Genomic DNA, 9051 nt, shown 5'->3' with positions numbered 1-9051 from the left:
GTTAGAAGCTAGAAAACCTTAGAGTCCCTGGGGAAATAAAGAAATATCAATAATAAGAGTATCCTCAATGAATAGTGATAGCAGAGTAGGTGATTCTGGAGTTAACATAATTCAGCTTTGACAGAAATAATAGCTAGGTAGCTTTTAAAGAGCGCAAAGGTCATATGGAATCCAGTAATATTCCAGCTGACAAAACTTAGAGTTTGACAAATGGACTCAACTGCAAGATAAATTTGGTAATTTTAGTCTTGAACTACATTTCTTTTTTTATGTATTGCTACTTTTATCTACAGCTAATGAATTCTTTGTTGGATGCTTTAATCCAATTAAATATTTAAAGTAGATTCTTAAGTATATTTTTCTCATATTTAATCAATTTATCACGCTTAATAATTCAAATGTAAAATTAGTCACCCACCTCCTTGGAAGTTTTCACGTTTTATTGTTATAAACACTGAATCACAGTGGATTTAATTTGCTTTTTTGACACTGATCAACAGAAAAAGACTATTTGGTGTTAAAGTGAGAACAGATCTCTATAAACTGATCTAAATTAATTACAAATATCAAACAGAAAATAATTGATTGCCTAAGTATTCATATCCCCTTAAGATGACGCACCAAATCATCACTGGACAGCTTTTTCCATCAGGCCAACAGTCTGATTAATTCACGCTGACACAATTGTATTTCTATGTTATACTGACTGTCCTGCTGTACATACTATTTATTACAAATTACTATAAATTGCACATTGTGCATTCATAAGGAGACATAATATAATGATTTTTATTCCTCATGTATGTGAATGATGTAAGAAATAAAGTCAATTCAATTCAATTGGTTTTAGAAAGTCACATAATTGGAGATCTGTTTTTGGAAATCTGTGTGCGGTCAAAGAGCTTCAATTGATTGTGGTAAAAATAGACCTGTATCTGGAAGGTCCAACTGCTGGTCAGTCAGTATCCTGGCAAAAACTACACCATGGAGACAAAAGAACACGCCAAGCAACTCTGCAAAAAGGTTATTGAACAGCACAAGTCAGGAGATGGATACAAGAAGATTTCCACATTACTGAATGTCCCTTGGAGTATAGTTGAGTCAATCATCAAGAAATGGAAAGAATATGGCACAGCTGTAAATATGCCTAGAGCAGGCATTCCTGAGTGATTATGCAAGAAGAGGACTGGTGAGGGAAGTCATCAAGACACCTATGACAACTCTGCAGGAGATACATGCTTCAGTGGCTGAGATAGGAGAGACTACGCATACAATAACTGTTGCCCAGAAGCTTCACCAGTCAAAGCTTTATCGAAGAGTGGCAAAGAGAAAGTCTCTGTTGAAAAAAACTCACATGAAATCTTGGCTAGAGTTTGCCAGAAGGCATGTGGGAGACTCTGAAGTCAGCTACAAGAAGGTACTATGGTGTGATTGAACCAAAATTGAGCTTTTTGGCCATCAGACTAGATGCTTGGCATAAGCCGAATACCATACATCATCAAGAACACCCATCCCATACTTCATGAAGCATGGTGGTGGCTTCATCATGCTTGTGGATGCTTCACTACAGCAGACCCTGGAAGGCTTGTGAAGGTAGAGGATAAAATGAATGCAGCAAAATACAGGGAAATCTGGAGGAAAACCTGATGCAGTCTGTAAGAGAACTGCAACTTAGGAGAAGATTTGTTTTATTGCAAGACAATGACCCCAAGCATAAAGCCAAAGCTGCACAGGAATAGCTTAAAAACAACAAAGTTAATGTCCTGGAGTGGCCAAGTCGGAGTTCAGACTTCAATCCGATTGAGAATTTGTGGTTGGACTTCAAAAGGCCTGTTCACTCATGATCTTCATGAAATGTGACAGAGCTTGAGCAGTTTTGCAAAGAAGAATGGGGAAAGATTATAATTTCTAGATGTGCAAAGCTGATAGAGATCTATTGACATAGAATCAAGGCTGTAATTGCTGTCAAAGGTGCATCTACTAAAGACTGACTTGACAGGAGTGCATACTTATGCAACCAATTATTTTGTGTTTTATATTTGTAATTAATTTAGCAGAGATCTGTTTTCACTTTGACACAAAAGTCTTTTTCTTTTGATCAGTGTCAAAAAAGCCAAATTAAATCTACTGTGATTCACTGTAAAACAATAAAGCATGAAGACTTCTTGGGGTGGGTAAGTACTTTTTATTGGCACTGCATCTTGTTGGTTTTAGGTGCATTTTGCGGGATTTAAATTACTCACAGCAAATACATTCAAACCACTTCATATGAAGCATTTGGGTACAGGAACATTTTATGGTTAACCAAATGACATACGGACATGGCTCTATCTTAACATGGTACCAATGCTTCTGAAGTACCAATTATCTAACATATTTGCCACAGCCTACTCCCTATCCTTATTATGATGGCCCTCTCTACTTTCCCTTTGGTTTTGATATTTTGCTTTTAAGTGTGGAGATTTTGTAGATATAGTGTGTCTGCTTAGAAGCATGTGTACTATATAACATCATGTTATCACATTTAAACGACTATCTTCTGCCAGAGTCTTTAATGTTATTTTAATTTCAAAATTGAAATGTTTCATTTCAAAACATGAACAATACTATAATTACTGCCAACACAAAATAATGATGGTGGATCTTCTTCTAAAGCTGCAATACCTATGGTGATAATGTCAAGTAAATCCTCTAATTTTCTTTACTAAAATTACTATATTTATTATAGAGTACCTACTTACCTAGGATTTTGAATAAGCGCCCGAAACTACTGCCCTACAATCACAAGACCCCGAGACATAAAAGCAGAATTTAGCCATCAAGTTTACTCTGCCATTCAATCACAGCCGATTTACTATCTCTCTCAACCCCATTCTCTTACTTTTTCTCCATAACCTTGGACTCCTTTTCTAATGAACCACTGCTTTAAATATACCCAATGATTTGGCCACCACAGCAGCCTGTGGCAGTGAGTTCCACAGATTCACCACCTTCTGGTGCAAGAAATCTGTCTGTTCTAAAGAAACATCTTCCTATTTGAGGCTGTTTTCCCCTCTGGTGCTAGACTCCCCCAGTATAGGAAACATCCTCCCCACCTCCACTCTATCTCAGCCTTTCAGTATTCAATAGTTTTCAACGAGATCTCACTTCTTTCTTCAAAAATCCAGTTGACTACAAGCCCAGAGCCTTCAAATTCTCAGCATTTCATTCCAGGTATCTTTCTTATGAACATCCTCGGGACCCTCTCCAATGCCTGCCAGCACATCCTTTCTGAGGTAAGGGCCCAAAATAGTCACAAATTTGCTCACAATTGCCCGAAATTGCTCACAAATAGTTCAAGTGTAGATGTCAATGAATCATGGCTTCAAGAAGATTATGGCTGGGAGTTTAATGTCCAATGATACACATTACTCAAAAGGACAGGCAAGAAGGCAGAGGGGGCAGTGATGCTCTGTTGGTAATAAATGAAAACAAATCATTAGAAAGATGTGACATAGGTCAGAAGGTATTGAATCGTTGTGGATAGAACTAGGGAACTGCAAGGGTCAAAAGACCCTGATGAGTATTGTATACAGACCTCCAAACAGTAGTAAGGATGAGGTCCAGTAGGGAATCAGCTATTCAGGATTGGATATTGTGCAATGAACAAGTTTTGATTAGAGAGCTTAAAGTAAAATTACCCGTCAGGGCAACTGACCATTAAATGAATGGGCTTCTTAGGTTTCCAGCTGAGTACAGGCAAGGATGACATCAGAAAAGCAACTGCTAGAATTCCTGGAAGCAATTCAGAAAGGATATAAACATTCCAAAGAGGAAAAAGTATTCTGAAAGCAAGATGGCACTACCATGGCTAACAAGAGAAGTCAAAGTCAAAATAAATGCCAAAGGGAGGACATACAATAGAGCAAAAATTAGTTGGAAGTTAGAGTATTAGGAAGCTTTTAAAAACTGACAGAGGCCAACTAAAAAAGTCATTAAGAAAGTAAAGATGGAAAGTAAGCTAGTCAATAATATTAAAGAGGATACCAAAAGTTTTTTGAGATATATAAAGTGTAAAAGAGAGGTGAGTGTGGATATCAGACCGCAGGAAAACACTGCTGAAGAGGCAGTAATGAGGGACAAGGAAGTAGCAAATGAACTGAATCAGTATTTTGCATCAGTCTTATTGTGGAAGACACTAGCAGTAAGTTCCAGGTGGCAGGGTTCTGAAAGAGGTGGCTGAAGCGATTGTGGAATCATTAATAATGATCTTTCAAGAGTCCACTAGATCCCGGAATGGTTCCAGAAGACTGAAAAATTGCAAATGTCACTCCACTGCTCAAGAAGGGAGAGAGGCAGAAGCTATAGGCCAGTTAGTCTGACCTCAGCGGTTGGGAAGATGTTGGAGTCGACTATTAAGCATGAGGTCTCAGGGTACTTGGAGGCACATGATAAAATAGGCCACAGTCAGCATAGTTTCCTCAAGAGAAAATGTTGCTGACAAATTTGTTGGAATTCTTTGAAGAAGTATCAAGCAGGATAGACAAAGTAGAATCAGTTGATGTGCACTTGGATTTTCAGAAGATCTTTGACAAGGTGCCACACATGAGGTTGCTTAACAAGTTATAAGCACGCGGTATTACAGGAAAGGTTCTAGCATGGATGAAGCAGTGTCTGATTGGCAGGAGGCAAAGCATAGGAATAAAGGGAGCCTTTTCTGACTGGCTGCCGGTGACTAGTGCTGTTCTACAGGGGTAATTGTTGAATCAGTGCCAGAAGTGTATGGTCACACTCTTTTGTAGCAGAAATCAAAGGGCTGACTAGTCACTAAATAGTTACTAAAAAACTGAGGTGCACAGGGCCTTGGAAGACCTTGTATAGGATTCCCTAAAAGTTAATTTGCAGGTTGAGTCTGTGGTGAGGAAGGCAAATGTGATGTTAGCATTGATTTCAAGAGGTCTAGAATATAAAGCAAGGATGTAATGTTGAGACTTTATAAGGCACTGCTGAGGCCTCACTCAGAATATTGTGAGCAGTTTTGGACCCCTTATCTTAAAAAGGATGTGCTGAACTGGAGAGATTTCAAAGGAGGTTCACAAAGATGATTCCAGGATTGAATCGCTTGTTCTATGAAAAGTGTTTGATAGCTGTGTGCCTATAATTCACTGGACCTCAGAAGAATGAGGGCTGACCGCATTGAGACCTATCAAATGGTGAACGGCCTTGATAGAGTGGACATGAAGAGGATGTTTCCTGTGATGGGAGAGTTAAGTCCAGAGGACACAACTTCATAATAAAGGGGTGTCCTTTTAGAATGGAGACGAAGAGCAATTTTTTGGGCCAAGACCTTTCGTCAGAACTGGGGAACAAAGATGAGAAGTCAGAGTGCAGTCTGGGTGAGCATATGGTCAAAGAGTCAGAGGGAAGCAGAGATCACAGAGGGGGAACAGTGAGAGAAGGTTTCACTGAACTCTCATCAGATTCAGTTTATTGTCATTTAAAATCCACAAATGCAATGCAGTTAAAAAATGGGACAACATTCCTCCAGAATGATATCACAAAAACACATGACAAACAGACTGCACCAGAAAATTCACGTAACGTTTGGCAATCCCCAATCCAGAGTCCAGAGAGGCTGCTGCATATTAATATCGCGCTACCATCTTAGCAGAAAGGAACTCCAATCCCACCAGACAAACAAGACCAAAAACTAAAGCTACAAGACCTACACAAGACCACATATTTACAACATATAATTACAATAGTGCAAACAATCGCATAACTGATAAAAAAAAAATGACCATGGGCACAGGGAAGACTTAAACTATTTCAGGATAGGCATTCCTGGAAGAGACTCTGCAGTGTAGTCCAATCACAAACAAGCCAGAATCTGCAGATGCTGGAAATACAAGTAACACACTCAAAATGCTGAAGGAACTCAGTAGGCCAGGCAGCATCTGCAGAGAAGATTGAACAGTTGACATTTTGGGAAGAGCCCCTTCATCAGAATTAGAGAAAAAGATGAGGTCAAGAGCATAAAAGAATTGAAAGAAGTAGTTCCATGGACCATCTTGAGGATGTCACCTTTGACAGCATTGTTCACTGACACCATCTTCTTCCAGTCTGAACCTGAAGAAGGGTCTCAGCCTGAAATATCAGCTGCTTATTCATATCCATAGATGCTGCCATAGTTCCTCCAGCCTTTTGTATGTGTTGCTTTGGATTTCCAGCATCTGCAGACTTTCTCGTGTTTAGGACCTGACAATTTCAGTTATACTGTTCGGTAGACACCAGTGTTTGGTGAAGTGGATGCAAAACATCTGCCACATAGAAGAAGAGCATGAAAACAAGCATGGGAACTTTCAGGCTGACATATCAGTTTCCAACTTAAATGAACAAGCAAAATTTTAATTGATGATGCAGACTTGTTATCACGATGAAAACAGCAGCTGTTTGTATAAGCAGTGGATTATTCATATATCAAAAGTTAAAATAAAAGGCACCAGTGTGGATTTCATCAGAGGCACATAACATTATTTAAGAATATAGTATAGATGTGATACACACAAAATGTTGAAGAAATACTGCAGGTCAGTCAGCATCAACAGAGAGGAGTAAGCAGCCTACGTTTTAGGGTGAGACCCTTCTTCAGGGCTTCATCAAGATGAAGTGTGTCAGCTTGCAATGCTCTTTGCTTGTTTCCATAGATACTGCCTGACCTCCTGAGTTCCTCCAGCACTTTTGTGTGTTATTTATGATTTCCAGCATCTGCAAAAGCTCTTCTGTTTATAATACAGACATGAGAGTTAAATAAGAGTGTGCTATATAGAAGCAAAGTTTGACTATATTGAATGAATAAAAACCTACAAGCAGTGACAACATCCCCTGTGAACTGCTGAAGACATGCTTCAAAATTAAATGTTTGGTACTTAAGCTGCTTCAGTGCAATTTGCAGTTAACAACTCTTCTGCAGTGAATGACCTACCTCTCAATGAGGACTGAGATAAGAGGAAATTCCCTCAGAGGGCAGTATATCTTTGGAATTCCACCTCTGAAGCCAACATTGAGATGATTATTTTTTTCTGATTTTAAAAGAATCAGTAGATTTTTAAATAAAATCTGGGGTTGGAGCAGGAAAGCGCTGCCAGGGGAGAAGACCAGCAGTAGTGTGACTGAAAGGCAGCAGAGATCTGTAAACCTACACACAGCTCTCCATAACATATATACATCTAAATGAGGGGAACATAATAATTTGCATGTAAACTCATAAAGATCTAAATGAGGGGAACATGATAAACAAATTTGTATGTAAAATCATGTAGTAATTGAACACTACAACAGCAAAATAGCTTGGCCCATTTAGTCCATGCCAAACTATTAATCTGCCTCATCCCATTGTCGTGCATCTGGACCATAACTCTCCCATCCACGTACCTATCTGGATTTCTCTTCAATGCTGAAATCACCAAGCCCATTGATAGCTCATTTCACACTCTCATCACCCTCTGAGTGAAGAAGTCCCCCCCCTCATACTTCCCTTAAACAACTCACCTTTCACTCTTAACCAATGACCTTTGGGTAAATAAGCAATTGGCTGGCTGGTTAACAGTGTAAAGGAAAGTTTGTACTACAGGGACAGTTGGTCAGCTGGCCAGAGAGAGAAAAATAAACAAAGTGAACTTAATCCAAAAAAGTGAGGAAATGCATTTCAGAAGGTGGAACACAATAAAGGAATGCACCAGAGAAAATAAACTGCAGATGCTGGAAATCTGAAACAAATACAGAAAATGCGGGAAAAACTCAGCAGGTCTGAGTTATTTCCCTTACTGAGGACTTGGAAAGGAAAAAGCAATGCCAGGATGTACAGATTTAAAGTAATTATTAACAGTCAAAGAAAGATGAGAAAACAAAGCTATATCTAAAGTGTGGCGATGATCTGGAACACACTGACTGAAACCACTGTAGAGACAAACACCTTCACCAGATTTCAAGAGTGCCTGATGTAGACTTTATGAACTGTGACCTGCAAGGCCATGGAGTAAGTGCTGGTAGGTGGGATCAAGCCAACACAGACACTATGGACCAAATGACCTTCTCCTGTGTCATCAACTTTCAGTGATTCTAAATTTATATTCCTGACAATGTAAGTACTGTATATTATCACTCCTGGTGGATCAAAATCCTAGAATTATTTATTCTTCAACTTTGTAGGAATTACTTTACGAGGTGGAATGCAATGAATTCAAGAGGAAGGATTATGATTTGGTTTTCAAAGATAATTAGTGATAGGCAATGTATTCTGGTGTTGGCAACACTATAGACAAAACTTCATTTGCAGGTACTAACAGGGTTATTGATAATAACTATAAAGTCAGAGGAATTTCCCTGGACTTCATAAAACTCCAGATTAGTGAGTACCACAATAGTTTTAAGAGAAAGGAACAATATCCAGAATAATTTTACCCAACATAAGTGTAGAGGTAGAAAAATGCTGCCAAAATCTGTATTAGCATTTGCACAAGCAGGAAAATCTGAGCACAGTGACTACTCTTGATGTACAGATGGAAACTGAAATGACCCTCAACCTTGTGACATTTAAGGAACTGTGCCTTATCATACCTGCTGTAAAGATAAACACATTTAAAATTTGTTCTTGACATTGTGACATTAGTTGTATGAATATTTATTTGTTTATTTCTGAGAAATATTTGCTTAAATGAAGAAACACTGAATAAACAGGTCACAAGAAAAAAAAGTTCATCTGTTTGTAAATATTAGGAATCTCCAAAGCAAAGATGTGATATTAATTCCATTACTGACACAATACTTTGTTCTGTTACTTCATTTTCACAGCTGAACAATACTTAAATCCTACTTCATTTACTTCCAACTTTACACTATCATCTTGCCAAATCAACATTATTTTTGTCAGTGCTATATTAAATTTCTATTCATCAATCATATCAATAATTTCTCTTGATTCAATTACTGGAAGAAATGTGATCTTTTAAAAGTTTCACTTCAGCTATCTGACTTTTTACAGGCCTAAATTAAAATATTTTAAATTAATCT

This window comes from Hypanus sabinus, chromosome 22 (genome assembly GCF_030144855.1).
Source record: "Hypanus sabinus isolate sHypSab1 chromosome 22, sHypSab1.hap1, whole genome shotgun sequence".
Lineage (NCBI taxonomy): Eukaryota > Metazoa > Chordata > Chondrichthyes > Myliobatiformes > Dasyatidae > Hypanus > Hypanus sabinus.
This window is presented reverse-complemented; position numbering follows the sequence as displayed.